A 22,518-nucleotide genomic window follows, 5' to 3' on the forward strand; every position below is an offset into this window, starting at 1 on the left:
TTTAAGGAAAAGTTTACGGATAAGTCTATACTATTTACAGCTGTTACAGGCATTGAAGCCTACCAACTACCCTGTGCGTGCCGACCTCCAGATTTAATGTAGCAACATAAAGGTGAATTTCTTCATAGTATTGTGTTTAGTGAAAAGTTAACTTTTTATCTTAGTAGAAAAGTTAACATAGATAATGCCTGTATGTTGGGGTCAGAAAATCCCCATGAACTCTTATAATGCAAAAACGACAATATTCCAACGGTAAGTTTACGGGCTATTCTTTTTTCTGAAGAAACTGTAAGAGGAGTTGCTTATCTGCATATGCTGTGTATACGGCTCTTTTCTCTACTAGAATATGGACCAAACAACTTTATTTGGGAACAAGATGGTGCGCCTTCTAACTGGAATAACTCTGTACCGGATCGGATGAATGCTATTTTCCCCGACCACTGGATCAGCATGCATGAACCCTATGAAAGAATTTGTATTTTTAGTAGGCTCCAAGTTATCCATCTGACACCATGTCATTTTTCCTTTGAGTTTTTATAAAGGATTTTGTGTATCCCAGATCTAATGGATTTGATTCACAAAACCGAAGCAACTATCGGTTCCATTACTCCAGACGTGCTGATTTAAGTTTGAGATGAATTTTTCCTATCGGTTGAATGTGTGCCGTTTGGCGAAAGATGTTTAAATTGAAACTTGTAGCGAAAAACTGAAGAGTTACTTCGACTTTTTATTTTTGATTCATTATTGTCTAAGTTAAACGATAAATTGCTTTTAAAGTACACTGTGTACATTGTAAATATTAACGTTTTATGTATTTATTATATATTCGGTAGATAATGTTTTTCAAGTACAAAAAACCGCGATAAACATGAAAATGATCTTGCTATCTTGTAGTAGAAATATCTTCGATATTCATCGAAGATGAATATAACTACTAAGCAAAATTATTTTGAAAACACCTTTTAATACAAAAATGCGATTAAAATTTTCGTTTTGTATTATATAATTCAATTTCTTTGTAGTGCTCAATTTGTCAAATTCAGCACAAATGAGCAAAGTTGTTCACAAAACCACTAGTGTATCCAAATTTGAAGATTATTAAGAAAATATAATTATTTACATCCCTTTAAACTTAATTTATTTTACATAATTATTTATTTTACTGCAAACTATCAAATTTCAGTAAAATCATCCATTAAACATGACAATTGATTGCACTATATTTATAATACATTGTAAAATTTATTTCTACACTGTAAAATTTACATTGAAGAAAATAATGATCATTTTACGTAGTAAGCATGTTGCTAGAGAGGCCAGCTGAAGTAAGAAAGGCGTGCAAGAGAAGTTTCTTTTACTTTTTTTTTTACTGTCTTATTATGGTATATCTAAACATGCACTTGAAATAATCTGATGATATTTGAAATATCAGCTCCCACAATAGGACCAATAATTAAAAAAGGGGACAAATAATTTATTACAAAATTATCCTAAGAACAAATAAGTAAATCACCATACATCGAACCACAGATAAGAATGCGTAACGGAGATTATAATGTAAAATACTCCAATATTTTAGTTACCAATACGCAAAGGATACAAAATAGAGTCAGAATTTTAGAAATTTAAGCTAAATAACCAAATAATTGAATAGTTGATAACTGAATGGCTGATAACTGAATTTAAAGCGAAGGACGCTGCAAGTTTGGTTAAAATTAGCTTAATTGCGAGTACTAAAAACCGAATGACAAAGCTATGTTAATAGCATAACAAGCTGTTAAACCATAGATAAAACTAATATATTTGGCCCATTACAACTTTGTACTTATAAATACCGTTTACGTATAAGCACTTTTGTATAATAAAAAAAACTTTTTCTTTTTAATTATTATTCTACTTAGATATAAAAAAAAATTTACCTATTAAAAATATAATAATGAACAAATAAAAATAACAGTAATAATCGGTGTTTAACAATACTTATTGATACATGTATTAAAGTGACATAAGGAAATAATCGCCAAAATGTTTTACGTTAATGATGTTGCTATTAACCTGTATTTACAAAAACTACTATCACGTATGTAGGTTATATTACACGCTAATGCAACATTTACATTTGAAATTACTGATTGTCTAAGAATTTAAACTGTACTAAAATTTATAAACCTAACAGATTACTAACTTTGTGATCTTTCAATCACAATGCGTTCTCCATATTGGTATTTTATTTTTGAAACTATACTCAAATGAATATTAATATATTTGGGAAACCCCCATTTTTCCTATTTAAGAAAATAAAAAATCCAGTTGGTTATACAGCAGTCATGTTCCATCCGGAACAATGGCCAAAGCCGATGCATACATCAACGTCCAGGAAGAAGAAAAGAATATAACATAAGCATATTTGGAGTATTTCACCGAAATTGACAGGCTATCTAGTGTAATTTGTTTATATTACCTTTTTTGAGATTGAAAAGTGGAAATCTAAGGCAGAAAGAATTTTCTGGAACCTTAGAGAAACAACGCTATAAGCATATATCAAAATGCTTACGGAACACCATTTTCCTTTGCGCAGCACATCGATGTAACGAGGCGGGCTACATATGAAGTTACCCGAGCGGAGGAATAAGGATCATAATACCAGATGCCCCAAAATTATAAATGATGTATAAGTAAAATTAGTTAATTCTAAAAATGCGATTAAAACATTATGCCGATATATGCCGTTATGCAGTTAAAATGTGTGATAGTACAACTAGAAAACAGGTACTGATCAAAATAGTGAGTTCAAATTGAAATAAAGAGAGACATTGAAGAAAAATACTATTTCAGTATGTCTGAATTTTTTGTGAAACTCATTTTAAAGTGAAAGTAAAACGCGTTTTACTTTCAAAACCTGGAGATGGAGGTTAATTATATATACAAAACATATATAATATAAACAAATTATTATGTCCCTTACCTAAACCTTTGGTAAGTAAACTTTTCTATTATTCCTAATATCTTGAGAACGGTAAATCCAATTTTCATAAATGAAATCACCAAAAGTTAAATCCACGACGGCTATATATAATTTATTACAGAACTTAATTTTTAGTCAGTGACTGAAAATGTTTCACCACGGAAATTAACGGCGTTAAATATGAAATGCTCTCTGGTTACTTACGGGTCACCGGGTAGTAAAAATACTGTATATATGAATAATTTTTTTGTTTAAAACTATCTTCAAGCCAACAAAATCAGTGACAAAATATTGATAAAGATAAGTCACCGTTTTAGGTTTTAAGATTCTGTTTTACTTCTAATAAGTAGAAGCCAGCAATTTTACAAATCTCGATCTGAAAAGTATTTTCTAATTACTTCCAATTTAATTGCAATAAGAATTTTTAATTCTAATCTTAAAAAGTACCTTCTTATTATAATTAATTAGGTATAACCTAAATTATAAAGCTATAAATTAGGTTAGATGTTTAATAAGTGAATTTTATAAACGGTTGTAAATAAATATTTTGTTGTATAATTGATTAGTTTTGTCACAAAGTAATCTATTTATTTATAATATTTCGTATTTTCAGAGATAAAAATAGTAAAATAAATGTGATGCTACTTAGAAATATGAATAAAATTAGCATTCTACGAAAATAAAAGAAAAAGGGAATGTAATATTTAACTGGTGAAATCAAGTAACAAGGGTAAATATCTGGATACTCTTTGTAATTAAGAAAAAATAATAAATGTTTGAATTAAAAACAAAAAATATATATATTTAAAAAAATTTCAATTTTAATTTAAAAATTAAAAGATAAAATAATTTATTATTAGAAAGGTTATGAACACGTTATATATATCACTATTTCCTAAAATGTTTTATGACCTCTGATTCAGGTCAGTCATTCAAAATCCAAATTTTAATCCGTAGGTGCAGTTTAAAATCTTACACCACAATAATATCTGTCTAGCTCAACACTGGGTTCAAATGGCTGGACGATTTCTTATCCATTTTAATATATTTGTAGTTCGTCCTATTCCGCGACGAAAAGAGTCAAACATTGTAGTTCTTCTGCGGAGAATTCCAGAATCTCAGACACTGAGCTCAGATCTCTGAAGTAATGAAAACTCACAACTGAAAAAAAGATATCATCCTATTTTCGAAGTAATACAGGGTCATTCACAGGAGCCGGATGTTTTTAAAATAATCATAAAAAATTAAATATTTACTTAAAAAGTTTTATTGGTACTGAAACACTTGTTTAAATCAAAGCATTTTTTACTTACTCATGAACGAAAACTTATGTCCGGCAAGTGATGTCCATTTTGAGCAATTCATTGTTGTAGCCTTTCACGGTAACTGGCCTCAATTCTTTGCAGCATGTCTACATCAATCTGGGTGACGTGATGACGAATTGCGATCTTTAGGTCCTCCAATATACGCGGTTTATTGCCGTACACACGCGATTTCAGAAACCCCGCAGAAAAAAATCACAACTACTGAAGTCGGGGGACCGAGGGTTCCAAGGAATGTCGCCGAATCTGGAAACGATCCGTCCTGGAAACAAGTTACGGAGAACAGCCATCGTTGCCCTCGCTGTGTGCGATGTAGCTCCATCCTGCTGGAATAACACATTTTGAAAATCGATTCCCCGGTTTCGTAACTCAGGGATGAAAAACATATTCAACATCGCAATGTAACGATCAGCTGTTACAGTTACGGCAGCGTCATTTTCTTCAAAATAATATCGTCCAATAACACCGACTTTTCTTATTGCACACCAGACAGTCAGTCACCTTTGAGCTATGAAGTGGTGTCTCGTGAAGCTGATGTGGGTTTCTTTCTGCCCAATACCAGCAATTCTGTTTGTTGACGAAGCCATTCAGATGAAAATGGGCTTCGTCACTCATTGACCATAACAAATATTCATTTTCTTCAAAAATGGTAAGCATTTTTCGACAAAATTGTAATCGCTGCGTGAAATCTTGCTCATTAACTGCTGCACAACGGCTATCTTGTAAGGATGGAAATGCAGATCTGTATGCAGAATTCGTCTTACCGTACTTGTGCTCATTTGAAGCGCTGCTGAATGCCTCTGAATAGAGCGGCGTGGGCTTCTGACAATGGCTTCCCTTACTCGTTCGATGTTTTCTGGAGTGGTAGCAGTTCATCGGAGACCCGGTGGTTTTTTCTTCAATATTGAACCACTTGTTCGAAGGTTGTTTACCCATCGCAATATTGTGTTACGAGAAGGGACACTTGCATTACGATGGATATTAAACTGACGGCGGAAATCTCCCTGAACAGCAGTTACGAATTCGTCATTTCGCACAAAACTGTCATACGCGTACAGGCGTTGGTCTAGCGTCCACGGATCCATCTCAACGACCAAAATGTAAATGCTATGAACAAAGAAAACGTCAGACACCAGCCACCTGACCCTCCCCCCACGAACGCCCGAGTACAACCCACTTCAAAAATATCCGGTTCCCGTGAATGACCCTGTATATTCAAACACATAATTTGTGAATACTTGATATCAGTATACAAATAACGCTATTTTACGTAAACGTTTTCTGCCAACACACACCTGTTCATTAATTGCAAATTAGATTAGTGAACTAGAAAGAAGGGTACTGTTTTTCTTAAAAATAATCATTCATGTTGCTTGTTCTCCTCCACTTTACGTTAATTTATACTTAAATTTTTAATTGTAGTTAAGTTTTATAATAGTGTACTTGTTTTTAATTATTTGATGCGGTTTAGAACCTCTCGTTAACTCAGATTAAGAAATTGAAATTATTGTGATATGAAAGGTAAGCTTCGTGCTTTGAACAAGGTATGTTCACTCAGAAAAGTTCTTGAAAGCTAGGGAAGTGAACGTGAAACAAGATGTAAAGGAAAATTATTCAGCCAAGGAAGAGCAATCTTAAGAATTGTAAAGTATCAATCTGTACCGGATAAACCTACCTATATTAACCTATATTAAGAAACAGCTGTACAGAGGAAAGAAAACAACTGCGAAATAGTTATATCCGAAACATTCATATAATAGAAATCGTAGAAACTGGAATATTAAATTATAACTTGGATTTATCAATTTAGGAAAGAACTTTGTACTTGGCAACAAATCTTGTATCTTGTAGTTAAAGGCAAAGGCGATTAGAAGTCAAACTACATACTAAGATGTTACGAATGTCCGGTGGAATTAATTTTCTTTTAACAGAAAATCGAAGGTAAAAACCTACCTTTGCGTCATTTAAAGAAAGGGTGTTCTTAGAGCCTCAAAAACTTATTTTTATAAATGAAACATTCAAAAAATAATAGCTATTAATTTCCTCATATATACATGATGCATCCTAGGGAAGAGCGAATTTTGAAACCAAAGCAGTGCCTATATTTTTACAGTTATCTCTAACAACAGAAAGGAACATTATTAACGACAATTTCGATTAAATTGAAAGAAATACCGGACTGATATCCTGAAACGGTGAACACCAATTTATTTCGTCTATTTATTCGTAAATCGCTTGATAAAAATGTTTTTATCATAGTTAATATTCATGGTTGATTTTTTTCATTTTAGTCAGAATGCTAAGGAAAATTTGATAAATCTTTTTCACCATTTCTTGTAATAAAGATGAAGAAAATAAGAGTCCGAATATGTGGCTCATTGACTTTTTTCAAATCAATGAGTATCAAAGAAGGATGGATTCATATAAACGAAGAAACTTCTTTTGAGGAAATAAAGTTCTTCAATTAGTGTGTTTAGAAAATCCTGTAATGCCTAAATAGTTATGGAACTGGTGAAACTTACTGCTTAAATAATGAAGTGGAAGTTGGAATTTTAACCATAAAATTAGTACTCGGCTAGACAAACCAATCCAAGAAGAGCCAAATTCATAAAATATTTTAAGATGGAAGCAGAAAGGTCAAATGGAATACGTACTAAAATGAAAATAAATTTGAAAGGAATAACGGGGAAGAAGAGATATATTTTGTGGAACGAAGGAACGCAAAATACGTAAAAGAAAAAAAAGGGTGTATTTATTTTGACGATGTTCCTAAATTTTTAGAATTCTCTTATTTCTGACAATTATCTAAAGAAATTTTATAATTATATTTTTAGTTTTCCTAATGTACGTTGCACTCTGTCAAATACGAGGATTATTTTTTTCAAGGTCCGATCGGTCGCGAAATAAAAACCCGCGCAAAAATCGGATGAACCTTTGCGCATATGTGTTACGCTGCGTCTCTAGTATGGCCTTCAATCACGCGCGTCTTTTCGTTTAGTTCTGAACACACAGCTAGCACGTAAACAACAATGGCATCTCCCGCCGAGTGTGAAGTGAGTGCAGTAATTCGATTTCTTCAGGCTGAGTGGTGTAATGCAGCTGAAATTCATCGACGAATAAGTAATGTGTATGGTGAAACTTCAATGAGTGACAGCAAAGTGCGTCAGTGGTGCAGGAAATTTAAACCAGGACGTACATATATGTTCATGATGCAGGCGGTCAGGGAAGGAAGCGAGTGTCAACCGATGATCTCGTTGAGCGAGTGGATGAGGCAATTCGAGAAAATTGTCGGTTCACAATTTCTGTATTGAGTGATTCATTTCCTGAAATTTCAAGGTCAGCTCTCTACACCATTGTGAGTGAGAAACCTTAGTACCACAAACTGTGTGCGAGATGGGTTCCCAAGATGCTGTCCGACCATCACAAAACAATGAGAATGGACGCCTCTCTAACGTTTCTCCAGCGCTACCACAATGAAGGAGAAGATTTTTTGAACAAAATTGACACAGGGGACGAGACACGGGTCCACTTTGAAACTGAAGAAACAAAAGAACAATCCAAACAGTGGATGCATTCTCATTCTGCCAGTAAACCAAAAAAACAAAAGAACAATCCAAACAGTGGATGCATTCTCCCAGTAAACCCAAGAAATTCAAGCGAACCTTTTCCAACAGAAAGTGTACGGCTTCTGTGTTCTGGGACCGGAATGGAGTTCTCTTGGTGGAATTCATGGAACGTGGCACGACCATCACTGCAGCCTCATACTCTGTGACTCTTCAACGTCTACGAAGGGCAATTGAGAATAAGCAGAGAGGAATGTTGTCATCAGGCATTGTCTTTCTCCATAACAATGCTTGGCCGCACACTGCAGCTGTAACAAAGAAGCTCCTGCAGCGTTTTCGTTGGGAAGTGTTTGATCACCCACCATACAGCCCGGACTTGACTCCATTCGATTTTCACCTCTTTGCTCGCATGAAACGCTGGCTAGGAGGATAACATTTTGGCACAGACATCGAGTTGCAGACCACCGTAGAAAAATGGCTGAAAACACAGGCGGCTCCGTTCCATGACGAGAGTATTGGAAAGTTGGTACCAGGCTACGACAAACGTCGAAATCGGAGTGGCGACTATGTAGAGAAATAGCGTAACTATGTAAGTACTTGTTACAAATAAAAATTTTTTTATTTTCACTGTGGTTTTAATTTCGTGACCGATCAGACCTTGAAAAAAAACAACCCTCGTAGTAAACAATAAGCAAGTCTTCACGGACCAATGACATGAGGATGATATGTATGTCATGTAAATAAGGTACAGTCTTGTACAGATTCAGGCCATTCCTGAGATGTGTGGTTAATTTAGGCCCAACCACCAAAGTACACCCAGTATCCACAGTTCAGTGTTCAAATCCGTATAAAAGCAACTAAAATTTACTAGTATTTGATCTCAGAACCTTCAACCTCGAAAATCAGCTGTTAAACAACTGATTTGCAACGAGTTAAATGAGAAAGTCAAATAAGAGTATAAAAACGAAGATTTAAAAAATTAAGAAAAAATCTTAAATAATTTTAAAAGATAAAACTGAACAGAAAAATGGACGTCAAAAAGTAAAACAAATCTTAAAACACATAAAATATATTTAAATGAAACAAACATTAATAAATCGGTTGTAATCATAAATTACACAAATGATTAATAGTAATGTAATTATTAAACGTTGGTGATTACTTTTAATAGAAATTGCATCGGGGTTGAAGAAACTATCATTATTTACTAATACTCTACGCAATTAATTATTAAAAATTCATTTGAGAAGATAGTTTCACAGTATAAAAGTAATATTTTAAAACCATTTTATAATATATTTTTTCCTACAACTAATTTAATCTTTTTTAAGACCGTAAGAAAATAATGCAATGTATAAATTCCTTAACTACTTAGAAATTAAGCTTATTAATAATAGAGTAAAGATGTTAAGAGATTATATTAATAGTACGAATTTATAAAACTATTAAATTATAAATTAATTTATAAGTTTTTTTTTTTTTTGTGGCAAAGTATACAAGAAACTGATTAACGATAGGAATGAGAAAGTAAAAAAAAAATAGTTCATATCTACACTATTATATAAAGAGGAAGAGGGTTGTTTTTGTTCGGGATAAAAAACTATCCGATTTATCGCTACTAAATTTTTACCCACGTTTCTTGGCATAGCTGATAAGGTTTTTGAATCTATTTCATCTTGGAAAAAGAAATGTATATATATGTAGTAGTGGATGTTTGCCGATTAAAGCAAAAATTTTATGAATTGAATTAATGAGGTGTGAACTGTGAGTGTCTATTACTGTGTGAGCTGGGTTTGAACTGATTGATTGTGAACATCTAAAACGGAATTTCTTGATTTTGTGAGTTTCATTCCGAAATTCAAAAATTATTTTTGAAACCCTGTTACTTTTCTAATTCCTTGGTAAGAAACGAAATCAATTTGATTTTTGGTGAATGTACTCTTCATGTCACGAAACTAATTTCTAGATTTTTTAAATTCGACCTTGAAGTGCGATGAAGAAAGGTAAAAAGAGTATTGAACAATGATTGTAAATTTTCCCAAACCGAGATATTCAGAAATTTTGGGCTTGCAAATACTCTTCAGATAAATATTTAAAAACCATTTTCGGGTTTTGCTTTAATTCGATTTTTTTAAGAGGTGCTAAGGTATACGCACTGTGGCTCAACCACCACAGCCACTGTCACCGTTACTCTATGTGTGACTGGCTGCAACTGCCTCCGGTTTCTTGGCTAATAAACATAAATTAAAAAGATTGACCGCTACGAGAAACACAAGTAACTATTTAGCTTGGGTGAAGCTGCGACGGGGAGCTAGTAGTTTAATAAATACAAATTATTAACATTTTATACCTTGTAAAACGATACTTTTCCTGTTATCGAACAATAATAAATGTATTACAATCGGTAACAGGAAAATAATATTTTCTGTTTAGTAACAAACGCACACTTACCTGATTTGATACATAAAAAAAGATGAAATCCGAATTTAAAACCATTTAATTTATCAGAATAAATTCGAAAACTTTTATTCATCACTAGTGAAACTTGTTTTGCTTTTAATGTAACGACATTCAATACGTGCTATAAACGTTCTACTATTTATTAGCTTTTTTTAAGAGTTATTAGCTTTCTCCCTGAGATGAATAGAGTGACGTTATCACTAAACTGAATATCACCTGTATTTCAGCGTGCATAATCTGATGAAGATAACAATATATATTATATTATATTAAGCTCAGTGAAGTTGCCAGTGAAAAACTGGCTCGCTACTCGTTTTCCATAATATACTTCATATGAAATGCTTATTATTTTTGGTTATAAGGACGTTATATCTTATTATAAGACGTATTAGAATTTATTACTGTAACTGTTGTTTGTCATTGTACCTAACTGTACATTTTGCCCCTCGGTGTATTGAGAGGATTGGATTTTTTACCTCTCAGTGCAATTCATCGCACCATAGAGGTACTGCAATTATCAATAACGGTATAATTTTCAATATTATTACATCTTTATTTTCGTGTTATTAGTGTATTGTTTATATTAATATTTAATTGTAGATATTTTACAATAGTTCTTTTTCTAAATGTACAATATGTTCTTAAGAAAGAAAATACAGTCAAGAAGAACTTTTTTTTTTTTGTTTGGGGGCGAAAAACGCCTGTGCGTTATCATCACCCGGAATTTTCTTTAATAAAAAGGTAAAATAACGCTAAAATAATAAAACTAAATAAGTTTCAAAATTAATATAAATTATTTTAATTTAAAATTGATTAAAACAAAAGTTAAAAAGTGAAATATAACTCAAAACTAATATCGCAGACGGAGTCTTTAAAATATAAAAGCTAAAATAATCGAAAAACGAAACTACATAAAACTTAACTAATTTTGACAGGGAGTGCAAAAGGCTTCCTACTCAGGTGATAAAATTAAAGACATAGAACAAAAAAAATAAAAATTGAAAGTAAAGGAAAAAATTATCAAAAAACTCTTCTAGCATAAAAAAATATATATGGTAATATTAAATATTTTACAGTAAACTAGTACTACGCAAAAACAGAAACATGCGGTTTAAAATTTTGTTATCATTGTAACAGATACCACGGATGTTTCTGGGTAGATTAAATTTACAACGCTACGCCGCATAACATATGCAGTCTATGAGAATGTGGTGTACAGTCATGCTGCAGTTGCATCGCGTGCATAGGGGTGCTTGTGTTCCTGACATTAGGTACTCGTGTGTGATCCTCGTATATCCTATCCATAATCAGCAGAGGAATACTTCTTTCACGTCGAGATTTTCTGCAAGAGGAGACCCATGGCAACACTGAATCTTTAATCCGTCGGAGTTTAATATTGACGGTAGTCGCCCAGTCACTTTGCGACCTTGCCCTCAGTGATTGTTTTACACGATTAATAAAATCCGGTGGTGAAAGGAGGTTGAATACAGGCTTCTTTGGCAGCATAATCTGCTTGTTCATTACCTGGAATCCCTACGTGGCTAGGGACCCAGCAAACACTTACTTCTGTGTTGCGATTACCTAACTCAGCGATTGCTTCGTAAATTTCAATGACGACAGAATGTTTGGAATAAAAGTTTTCTAACGCCTGGAGAGTACTACACGAGTCACTGCAAATAAGAATATTTCTATATTTAGGGTTTTAGATAACAAAATCTTCAACAAATAGAGAACATGAGACAGGTGCCTGTACACAATTGGTAATACTGTTTATGGCTACGCAAAATAAGGTGGCACTTAATACACTACCTTGAGGTACTCCACTCTCCAAGACGACACGATCTGAATGGGAATCGTCTACACTAACACGAATCGTTCGGTGATTTAAGAATCCCCGGATAAAAGCAAGCATATTGCCTTGATTCCCCATATCTTGAGTATGTTGAGAATACCACGTCGCCAGGCTGTGTCGTACGCCATTTTTATATCGAAGAAGATAGCAACGAGGTGCTGGCAGTTTTTGGAAGGCGTTTTCTATGTTTGTTTCCATTGACACTAAATGGTCACTAGAAGATCGTCCCTGTCGGAAACCACACTGCTCCGAAGACAGAAAGCCATGTTTCTCCAAGTACCATGTAAACCTGCGGTTTACCATTCTCTCCATTACTTTACATAAAACGCTTATTAAAGAAATAGGGCGGTAGCTTGAGGAGTCTGTTTTGTCTTTACCAGGCTTCAGTACTGGTATAATAAATGCTTCTGACCAGCCGGGCGGAAAGACTTGTTCGGAGAATAAACCATTGTAAATATTCAAAAGATGTTGTAATACTGAGTTAGGAAGGTGTGAAAGCATACCAAGGCGAACGTTGTCTGGTCCAGGGGAAGTGTCACGTGAGTTCTTAAGCGCATGTAACAATTACTTAAATACGAATGAAGTGTTTAATTCACCAACCGAATCACCAATGTTTAACGACAATATTTCTATCTGTAATTTGTACCTTTGAAAATCGTTATTATATGATGAAGTGAGAGACACCGAGCGGAAAGAATTTGCTAAAGCATTTGCTACAGCCAAATATGATGAAAGGAGTTCTGCTTCATCAATAAGACCGAGAATGTATTGGCTCGGTGATCCGAAAATTGTATGGATTTTATTCCACACAGTAGACGTGGGAGTAGTGCGTGAGATGGTGTTCACATATATCGTCCGTGAACTCCTCTTAGTTCAAAAAAACCCGACGACATACCGCTCTAGCCTGCGGTACAAATTTAGATGTTCAGTTGCAGGTCTATTATTAAATTTTCGTAGTGCTCGCCGTCGATCCTTAATAGCACATTTGCAATCATCATTCCACCATGGAACCGAAGGACGTTTAGGATTACCCGATATTTGTAGGATATATCTGCTGGCAGTCTCAAATACCATGGATGTAAAAGAGGAACATTGCTCGAGGATGTTCGCACCATCGTCATACTGCGATTGGAAGGCTTTATGGTATCCATTCCAATCCGCCCTTTCAATAACCTATTTCCGTGGTCTTCTCTTAATCTCGTGGTTCACACCGAAACCAATAATAATTGGTTTGTGATCACTGCCGTGAAAGTCTTCACAAACAGACCGATCAAGATGAGGGAATAAATTCGGTGAGCATACGGAGAGATCGATGTTAGACATAGTACCAGATGATAAAGACATGAACGTGTGAGACCCATTATTCAGCAAACAAAGGTCTAAGTTTTGTCTCACACTGTGTACTATATTTTCTCGAGTGGAGCAGAAGGTCCAGCCCCAGGAAACATGGTGGGCATTGAAGTCTCCTACTATTAACGATGGAGATGGTATTTGTGTGAGGAGATTTGAGATATCAAGAGCACTGAACTCAGTGTTCAGTAAGACGTACAGATTGCAGATATGCAACTTGAAGAGGACAGAGATCTTTACTGCAACAGCAGGAACGAGAGTTGTCAGTTGAATCCTTGTAGCCGACACTTCATCCTTCATGAAAATAGCCACTCCACCATTCTCTCTACTGTCTACTATACAGTCGTATCTCACACAGAAGTATCCTCTGAGTGCTATTGGGTCATGTTGTAGAAAATGAGATTCCTGGAAACACACAATTATTGGATCGTGTACGTTTGCTAGTACTCCAATATCTTCAATGCGGGACCGAAGACCTCTAACATTCCAATGAATTATTTTCATTAGGGCAAAACAATTTAAACAAATAATAACAAAATAAAATAAATATAATTAGGAAACCGTATAAAATTTTGTTGTATGTGATCCGGTTTTTCTTTTTTGTATTCTTTATTTTAGATAACTCCGACGCCCTTGCATCGGGAGGTTCTTCAACCATATCCTCCAGTATATGAGGTGATGGTGGAGGAGATTTATTAGAATGGGATGCTGCTATTGACATTCCAGAGGGAGTGGTTATGTGGGTTCCCTTTACGGTGAGCTTATTAGTTGGCTTACCGCCAGGTGTGATAGTCTCTGCCCGTGACGGTAGGACTTTGAGAACAGGAACTTTCGTATGGATTACACTGTTGGATTCATTAACTGCGAAGTAAGACTTTTTATTCATCTTTGTCAGCTCTGAAATAGTGGCTGTAAGTGAAGCAACATGATCAGAAAGTATCTGAACGAGTTTTTTTAGTTCGTTACAGGATCCGCACTGCTGATTATTAACATTTGTAAGAGTTTGTTTTGACGTAGCGGTGGCAAAAGATACATCTGGCTTAACCAGGTTCTGTGAGTTAATTATTTTTCTATATTCCTTGCGTGCAGCCGGGAAAGATAGCTTCTGATCAGTAAAGATTTTGAGAATAGCCTTTTCTTCTTTAAAGATTGGGCAATCTCGGGAGCGGGCTGTATGTGAACCACTGCAGTTCGCACATTTTTCATTTTCCTCGCAGTTAGTGACATTGTGACTTTCGTTGGCATATCGAGCACAGATCTCCGTTCTCGAGCAAGATATTGTAGTGTGACCATACCCTTGGCATCTGAAACATCGCCGTGGGTTGGGTATGAATGGTCGTACCCGAACCGAGAGGTCACCGACGTTAATCTTCTCTGGTGGAACATGAAGACTGACTGTCAGTATAAGAGACGGTGTTGGTTTTTCTGTTCCGTTCTGCTGTCTCATTATACGTTTCACTTCTACGATACCTTGAGCACGATGTTCATCAGCAATTTCACTTAAATCCATTTCTAGAAGGTCGCGATAAAGACGTACCCCTCGGCTGGAATTTAAGGTCTTGTGCATGTCGTACTTATGTTTATGCCGCCCATATTGGTGAGACGTAACAGAGAGCGACTCTGTTCATCATTAAATGTTTCCACCAGAATTGTTCCATCACGTAATTTCCTAATGTTCTTCGGAGAACCAATACAACCGGTGACTCATTTGTTAATCAGGAAAGGTGAGATCTTTTGAAGGGAGCCACCTTCCTGATTACTTCGAAGAACAACAAAGCGAACATTCTTACACCTGACATTTCCTTTTCGGCTGCTGTAGCAAGATTATCCTCGTCAGACGAAGCTGACCGAGGCCTTTTCACTAGACTTAAATTGGTGGTTTTTTCAGATAGACCACCAACCATCATAGAATTTACTGAAGGAACTGAAATTTTGGTCCCACGAGTACCGGCGATATAATAGACCACTCCAGCAGAGCGCACGCGTACTGGAGCAAGAGCTAAATACAACTGGGTTTGCCCTGGTGCCCAGAGGACATCGTTCGAGACTCACTACGTAGAGACATTCACCCATCGGCACGATTGTTCCCACCTTGGGTTACGGTTGCGTTTCGTAAGATGTCGCATCACCACCAAGTGTAAATGTAAGAGAAAATTGTGTGGATGTTGTTGTGTAGCTGAGTATAGATTGTAATTTGTGTATTGTTCTTGGTGTAGTATATGTGTATAGTGTAAAGTATTCTGCAGCTCAGTGTGTAGTGGGAAGAAAAGCTGCAGAGGCTAGGTCAGTGGGGACGCAACCCCCAAAGAAGAACTAATTTACATATGACAACTAAACTAGTTAAAAAGAAGAAATGATACACGTACTTCCATGATCGAACACTGTTTTTTACCTTTTTTTTTTATTTATTATTTTGTTTTTAGCCTCCGGGACCACCGTTGGTATTCCTTATGATGATGAGATGAAATGAAAATCAGCAATGATTTTCATTGCTGATGATGAGATGAAATGAAAATTTTGTAGGGCGTCAAAATTCCATGACTGACCAGGATTTGAACCCGTACCTCCTGATTAACGGCCGAGACGCTATCACTCGCGCCACGAAGGCCGCCTTCATGATCGAATACTAAAAAATATTTTTAAAAAATCCTAATGGGTTTAATTTGTGTACTTTGCAGCTGCTAAAATCTAATTTCAAATACAAAACTTGAAACTTCAGACTACAATTATCAAAAAATATAAAGAAGTAATAATTGTAAAAAATTATTTTAGAACCTGATTAAATTTGTTTACTAATAAAGAAAATATTTGTAATAAATTGACTACTTATGTTAAGGTACTTCTCAGCTCTCTGAAAGTAAAAAATTTATCCTAGAAAAACAATTATTTTTATTTTCGTTTTTGTCTAATATATGCACATGTGTAAGAAGAATATGTGATGTTGCTTGCTTATGAATATTTCAGAAGTCTTCAGATATCTCATGTAGCTTTCTGTAGCTTTCCTGTACGCAGCCGTGTCCCTTGTTGGTGACATGTGAGTGAGGTGTATATTTCTGTATAGAGTAAGGTCGATCATACTGAGACATGTGGTTCATTGAATTCCGACCACCAACTTTATCCATCCGACCACCAACACCTTTATCCATGATGTAATATTCAAATCCTAATAAAATCATCTACCTTTATTAGTATCCGAATTTGATAACTCTCTATTTCGAAAATAGCTGATTTTACAACCACGAGTTTTACTACTAGACCAACCCGGCGTGATGGAATATTTGATAATTCATTTTGTTATTAAATTTCTTACTGACGAAATACTTTACAGTTTAATAGCACATGATCACCCCTTCAACAATATAGTCAAATCGAATACATTAATAATTTTAACGGAATTTTATTTAGAAATTATATTAAAACATTAAAAAGCAACTTTATTTTATTGGCCTTTAAAGTAAAACTAAAAATAATAAAATTGTTTTTAATAAATTACAAGAAATATCAAAAGTTACAGTTTATTATTATTATTATTTTTTAAGTAGGGTTGGGATGACTTGATTTTCCATCCTCTACAAACCCTTAATGAAAAGGGATTTTGTTAATAGAGACTCCCTCCTAATTCTTTTCCAGTCATTTTCATCTCAGAATGATAACAATAAAGCGACTTTATCATTGAGACATTAAGTCGATCTCCAGTATATCTCTTCGCCCAGCAAAACTCTTTAATTGCGTTACGCTTGACATAAAATGCCGATTAGGATCATTTTCTTATATTACGCATTAGTCACGCTGAACCGAAAATTTTATAATTTTATATTAGATAAATAAAACTGGCACTCTTTTATATATATATATATATATATATATATATATATATATATACATATCTAAAAGTGTACATTAAATTAAATAGCATAAAGTACACATATTTAAAACTATTGTAAATGAGAAAAGGCACTAAATAAATCCATTAGAAGTTTTGAATTTAATTCTCAGTTGTTACACATTCTTTTCTAAGTAAAGTTTTCCTTCCATCTGAAAAATTAATTCAAAAGTGCTGTGGTATTTTGTTTCTGAAATTTTATTTATAAATGATAAAAAAAATTAAATTTGTTTAAATTAATACACATTTTTATTGCAGTTTGTATTTAAATTTTTAAACAAAAATCCTTGAACTGTAACTTGCTATTTATCCTGGATAAAGATGCCTTGTTTTCCAGACAGCTGGTGGACAAGAAGTGCGGACCATACTGCGGTTCCTACAAGGGTAGATTCGCCTTTTTTATTAGCCTTTTTTTATCGATTTTCCTTACCCTGAATTCCTTTATTCCTACTTTTAATTCTGAAGATTCAGGTCATCTCTGATAAGGTACTGACAACGTCAAATCCTGTCGAGCCTGTATATGATTAGCAAGACGTAGAAGGGAAGGAGCTGTTTTTTGACTCCTATCCGGAATTCTTTTCATATCTGCAGGTACGATCATGCCGGAGATACATTAATACATACAAGTAAGTAAATTTTCAATTAAGATTATTGCAAGTAAATTATATCATTTAAATTTTTAATTTGTATGACATAATATATATTTTCTTAAAATGTTATATTTTGAAATTACCATAGTGTTTCATAAAAAATGAAGCACCATTAACTTAACAGTTTAAAAACTTATCAAATATTTGAATACTTGGTGCAGAGATGTATGTGTATGTTTATATGATATATTTAATGGGAATTTACGAAAAAATGAACTAAGAAATTAAAAATATAAAAAAAAAATTATGAAGAAGTTATTTAAAGCTCTTTTAATAATTGAATGAAGTATGTTCAACTTGCAAATTTTTTGTATCATATAACTTAGTAAGAATTGCTGCATTTATTTTTGAGTTATATCTAGGATTTTCGTCAATGAATGGTTTAGAATTCTATTTTTATACAAGAAAGTTTAAATTAAAGTATTCCAAAAAAATAATCTCTTTAATATTCTAATTTCTATTTAGGTTTCTATTTTTTTCCAGAAAAAATTAATTTATAAAAGTAATTTTATTCTACGCTTGAAATTTGTAGAAAATTTTTTAAGTTTTCTCAAAAAGGATATTCATTAAGATCACAGTCAACTAAACCAAATTTCGAATACTTTCAGAGTAATTCATGAAATTTACAACTACACAAGTCGCTTTGTAGTTTCGCCGATGAATTAATTCTTAAAATTGAATTGCTTTATAGTTACGCCAAAAAATAACGAAATTATGAAAAGTAACAATTACGCTACATAATTACGGTAAAATTCGACATTAATCTTACTTTATTTCTAGATCCTTCCTTTTTCAACAAAAGAAATCTCATTTCATTACAGTATTTTATTAAAAAAGTTATAAAAAACTAATGAAAAGTATCCTTTTTAAGTATTATTTAATTTAAATAGACTTCAGTTTGTTTTAAAACGGAAGTTTGTTTTATAATTCTACCTAAAGATTTAAAAATATATCCTCTTAACTGATAAACTAATCTTTCTGATTTTCCTCGCCAAAACTGTGTTTTTGGATAAAAATACAATCTCGTCTGGTAACGAGATATCCTTTTATCAGATATTTTTGAAGTAAAACCTATTTACTCTTTCGATGTTGTCTTAAAAATTAAAATATTGGAAAATGTTCATTTTTATAGGGTTAAATAAAAGATATTTATAATAAATAAAATTAACCATTATTAAAATACTAAAATTTGGTATTTGAAATACAAATGTTCTTTTAAATAAGTGTTATAGTAGATGCCTGTAAAGAGGAAAATAAAGTGCGATTAAGAATTATGTAATAATCAAAAGCAGCTGTAAGCTTAAACTTCTGTAGAGTATTAATTCAAACAAGGTATATATTTTTATTAAGCAAGGCGCTACATAAGCAAGGCGCGGTATATTATTTCATACTGTTTTAAGTTTGAGTTAAAGTAATATCTCTAAAAGTTATTTTATTTTAGTTTTTCCACATATTTTTTTTTTTTAAGAAAAATTTCAGTAATAAAATCATATTTTCGGTTAACAGAAATGTTAACTAGGGGAAAAAGTAGGCAACATAATTTTTTAAAGTGTTTTTGAAGCCAGCTATCTATTAAATTTCACCGACAAATATATAAGATTGACTGATAGGATGATATTGAGATAAAGAATCGATTTTAGTAAATTAGTTTGTCGTATATGTTTATTTACACTAAAAAGAAGTAAATAATGTATCATTGTGAAACGAAAGTATGAAAAATTAAAAATTTGCAAATATTCTTCTTTTTTATATTATAAAAAATAAAAAGGGAAAACAAACGGATGTTTATAAGAAACATTACTTAGATAAGATTATCATTATAAATATATTTATTGCAAAAATATAAGTACTAATTATGACAATTTGGATATCGTATATAATGGTACATAGGTTTAGTATTAATTAGCGTATAATTTTTCCATTCGGTTGATTTATTAGCTAAAGCACTATTCACTTCTTTTCTAAATAAATCACCAAGTTAATAAGGCAGTTAATATTACCTATTTAAGTGCTCTATTAGCGGCTAACAACTTATCTTCTATCATTACCGTTGTCCTATTTCAGTATTGTTTTTCGTTATATAATATTTTCTTTAATGTATCGTTTTATTCGTGGATTCTAACAGAAAGGCTAAAGGTATTAAGAAGGTAAGGAATTAACACTTTTCATTTGTGTCTGTGTGTGCGATCGCACACATATACGTGTCAGTGAGTGACTGTAGTTTGGATCAACGTACCATTCCTATAGATTCACGCTGATGTATAGTATCATACGATGTGAAAAATCAAAATGGAACTTCTTTAGGCCTCTATTTTACATAATTTTTTAGTAATAAATAACCTTAATTTCATATTTAAGAAAAATTCTTTTCGTTTTAGCTCTCTTAACATTTCGTAAGTTCCGTGTACTAACATCAGAGCTACATTAAATTCAGTTTAAACCTTTGCCACAAACTCGCACGGATATACAGATTATTTACCGACAAATCTAAACAAAGAGGTAGATACTTGAGACTTCTGGAGGTGAGCGGATCTTTATCTTCTTTACGATTGATACATTCTTTGTTAATCTTTGTTTTAATTTGCAATTAGTAAATAAAAAACGTATTCCACTCTGTACTGATTAACTACTTTTATACTAGGGTTAGTATTTGAGTTCTATTCTTAATGCTTTAAATATAAAGCATTAAACTTACTAAATTAATACTTACTAAATTACTAAATATAATCAGGTAATAACCTGATTATTGTTAGTAGGCCTACAAGGTGGTTTAAACCGCACAATGAAGCAAATTTGTTAAATTTGCTTATATTATTTACATAAATTATAATTTAGTTTAATATGTAAAACTCTTAAAGTTACTGTAGTTTGAGCTTTAATATTTTATTATCGTTACTATTATTTCGATTATATTAAAGTAACTACTACATTAAATAATAACAATTGTTGCAATTAATAAATTAAGTAACCAACCAGTTTATTTACGATGGTGTTCATGAAGGTCGGTGTTGAAGATTATTCAAAATATTATATTTTTGTTGAAAAAAGGAAAATATTTATTTAACTCAAATTTGATTTTACTTCAGAAGATCGCAGGATAGCTGAAAATATTATGATGAAAATAAATACTACTTCTATTGTGACTTTAAACAGTAAAAACAGGTGATGCAACCCTAGTACTTAAAAGTCTTAGAAAAAAGTATTTATAAACAAACATTTTAACTGAAATCAACACAATCAAAAACTTTAAAGAAATATTACCAGTCATATTACCACTTAGAATCTAACGTCATTTTTAACTCGATTGACGCAATATTAAGATGACAAATTGTGTCAAATATAAAATAAAATAATAAAGTTTGTGTAAATTGAATATTTTTTGTTATTGTAAATAAATTAAATGTTAACTTTTTATTGATCCTGGAATCCATAAAATATGTCATCTACTGAATTAAAGAAACATTATAAGTTAATTTTAATCGAATTAATGCGAGAATAAACACAATTAATCGTAGATTAGCCTTAAATTATCCAAACTACTTGCATTTTTATTAAAATAATAAAATTTTAATTAATTTCTCTGAGTATGAAATTTGAGTTACATAAATAAATTAAATGTATATATATTCGGTAATTCAGAACATATAAATACTTTGATGTACTACTATTTTAACTAACTTTTAAGATAAGAAATCTCAATAAAAATTACGAAAACACATTGAAACAAATTTGCGATGTTTTGGAAACAAATTGCGAACACTTTATAGGTTAAGCCAACAAAGGATGAACAACTGGTATGTTTAAAAACCAAGTTTTTATATCTTTTCCATTAATTACATAAAGCATTATGATTAATTACGAAATATTTCCGAATAAAATCATCCATCGATTTTCAAAGTATCATCGACCATTCAGAATGTTATAATAAAATAATATAAACCAGTTAAGAACTGTCTGTAAGATATTTCTTCCTCCTTGAATTAATATTATAATCATGTTTTTATTGTTATAATGTCTGTCAATGAATTTCTTACAGCAAATTTTTAATTTGCAAAACCGTTTCCTAGGTAAAAAATAATAAACTGTAAAAAAATAAAAATTGGGAACAAGTTGCATAATTTTCCAGACTTTATGGGAGAATTTTCCCTACCCTATTAAAAGAATTATTTTTGTATCAAAAACTTTTCGGCAGAAATGTTTCGTTCCTAGAAATCACTTAACCACATTTCAAGTGCGTGTATTAAGTTTGAAGATTTAAGCATGATTGAAATTCGTTATTTTCTCTATTTCTTTTGAAATACTTATCAAATTAGTAATTCTACACAAATACTTATGTGTTAAATTAAAATATGATTAGTTAAAACCAGCTCTGATTGAAATTGATGAATTTGACATATTTGGGGAAGGTTTTTTTTTTAAAACACTTTTCAAAACTATTACTTATATCTAAAACACAATTTTTTTTTTCTTAAT

The sequence above is a fragment of the Lycorma delicatula genome, chromosome 1 (assembly GCF_047948215.1).
Source record: "Lycorma delicatula isolate Av1 chromosome 1, ASM4794821v1, whole genome shotgun sequence".
In the NCBI taxonomy this organism is placed as follows: domain Eukaryota; kingdom Metazoa; phylum Arthropoda; class Insecta; order Hemiptera; family Fulgoridae; genus Lycorma; species Lycorma delicatula.